The sequence below is a fragment of the Phalaenopsis equestris genome, unplaced genomic scaffold (assembly GCF_001263595.1).
Source record: "Phalaenopsis equestris unplaced genomic scaffold, ASM126359v1 Scaffold000056, whole genome shotgun sequence".
In the NCBI taxonomy this organism is placed as follows: domain Eukaryota; kingdom Viridiplantae; phylum Streptophyta; class Magnoliopsida; order Asparagales; family Orchidaceae; genus Phalaenopsis; species Phalaenopsis equestris.
Window position 1 is genome coordinate 80,853 of NW_018164498.1, and position 2,788 is coordinate 83,640.

Consider the following 2,788-nt stretch of genomic DNA (forward strand, 5'->3'; position numbering starts at 1 on the left):
ATCAAATGAGAACAATTATTTTTAGGAATTGAAAGGAATGAAAGGTCAGAGATGTTGCTGATCCGAGAGGAACCCCGTTGACTTCTCAAAATATCCTACGATTTGGCTTCAATTTTGAGAAAAGAGTACTTGATGTTTGCATCCTACTAATTTTATTATTTAGGGTTTACACTTTCATAACACAGTCACATAAATATTTTGGAAGATGGGAGGATTTTTGTCGTAACGAATGACAACCTCAAAGCCTAAATCTTGTTAGGGCTTAAATTGCACAGTATGGTTGGCCAAAGGATGAGTTGAGTATTTATGTCGCAATAGGCGGATAACCTCAAAATTTGATGGCTTGTTATTTAATTCTATGGAATTGTTTAGCTGAAGTAGTCTAGTTTGGTAATGAGGAATGTTGTCGTCCACCTGATACCCACAGAGTTTGCTTCAAGCTCGTCATCGAAGTGACAGCCACAGGCTCAAGGTTTTACAGTTAATGTGACAGGTTTTGCTATTGTTCAAGTTTTTTGGGGGGTGGGGTTTAAAGTTGATTACAGCGACACCGATTAAGATCTCACGGTTCCCTCATTCCGGTACGACTATTTTTTTATGAATTTACTTAGTTTAAATAAGTTGTTAAGCTCATTTAAACTCATGAGATCTCATTAACAACCGTAGGTTACTTCATCTGTGGGGCTCCTGTAAATTTAAAAGGAAAATATTGTGTTTTTATTGTGATTTTGAAAAATGTTTAAGTTTAATTTTAACTTTGAAAAAATGTTTATCTTATTTTTGAAATTTGGTAGTTTTGAGTTTTCAAAATTAATTCAACCAAACATGCATAATTTATTAAAGCAGTGGTAAGTTGCAGTAGAAAAATGATGATAAATAAACTGTAAATACGTACCTGACATCTTCTCACTGCCTCCACTTAAATTTTTGCATTCATAATTAAGCATATATTTTAATATGTAAAGCAGGAACAACTGCTAGGTAGTAATGAAGCCTTAATATTTTAAATTTAAAACAGACCACAATTCATAACTTGGTGGGTCCCTAGTAGTTTTAAGGATGATTTTCTTGAACAAAGCACAATAAGTATAGTTGGTCTTTAAAATATCTTAAAGATTAAAAAAGTGTTAGGGACATAACTCTGAACAGCTTTTAAGAATCATTTGAACCATTTCAACAACACTTGAACTTAGTATGTTGTTGAATTGGTTACCCTGAAGTTCATTAGGTTTAAGGTGTGCTCAGTCTTATACTTCCTTTAACCCATGAGACGAGGGACATGCAATTTTGTTCCTGTTGTGTTTGAAAGGGATTAAATATGTTTACTCTTCCAACTAACCCTCAAGTATCTTTAGATTAAACTTAGCTCACTACAAATCACTTAAGTCATTAGGGGTGAATGTAATTTTGGAAAGGGCATATTAAGAGCATTTTTTTAAAGATCAGCCTATAACGCAGCCATTGATTTGGAATTCTTGGTTAGTAAGTTATTGAACTCATGACTTATGTCTCAAACATTTGGATCATTCGAGTTAATTTCTCCTTCCAATGTTTGACAATTTAAATAATTACATTTGTACCCCTCTTCTCTAAAAGTGAAAGTAAATCTACCTCTTACCCTCATGTTTCAATCACTTTAGAATATTACTTATGATCAAAATATTAACCATTAAGTTTTTAGCCCATCCAAAATTTTAATTAGGGGTGAAAGGTTGAAATTACAATGTTTCCCATAAAGCTCCTATCTTCATGAAGCTTTTAAATTATATTATATGGGTTTACAAATTTATTAAAATATCTTTCAATGGTTAATTGAGATAGCTGAGAAGAAAACATAATTTTCTTTTCTTTATTTTATATTTAATAATTATTTTAGTCCAAAAATGGGAATTTCCAAAGTTAATTCATTTAATCAATCAAGGTAAAGAATTGACACCACTAATTCGTTGGCAGTGAGAGGGGTGGTCGAAATAGCCATCAAATTAGAGCTTAGATGCTCAAGCTAGGGGAAATAGAGGGTTGCTTAGGTGGAGGGTTGAGTGGCACAATTCACCAATGTGGTGAGGCACATTGGATGGGTAGAAATTTGGGGTTAGGCCAAGGATGGCCTTCTCAATTTTGGGTTTTCCTATGACTAGGCCTTTTGACCGTGCCAGGGGAGGTGGCTAGCTAGTTCAAGAAAAGTCAGAGAAGGTTTAATGGTGATTAGCTTTGAGGTTTAATGGCTAATCGCATGGGTTAGAGAGCTTAGCCAAATTAGGGTGGAAGCTTCCATGATTTGGGGGACCCTTTGTCAATGGCTAAATATTTGGTTCATGGATGATTGGATTAGCATCCTAGGAATGACAGAGATGACTATGCTTGGTTAAAGCAACATTTTTATGTAAATTTAGAGCTTAGGCTTAAAATTAGGGTTTGGGCTAGAAATTGAACTTGGGCTTGGTTTAAAAATTAATTGGTCTAGGGGGATCTCATGATGAGTTTAGGAATAGAATTTGGTGAAATTGAGTTGATTGAAGGCTCAATTTGAGGGAAATTGGCTTAGAGTCAATTTAGGGTTAATTGGTTTGGGTTTCGATTTAGGTTAGGTTAGTGTTTAGGTTTGGGTCAATTAGAAGTCTATAATAGTTTAGAAAATTATCATGAAAAGTTAGGATATGAATTGGTGGAAATTGGGGTTTCATGAAGTTCAATTTGGTGAAATTTGGATTTTGGGGTAAAATTGGGGATTTTGATTTGGGTTGGATTTAGGCTAAGCTTAAGTTTAGGTCTACATCAGTTGAATGTT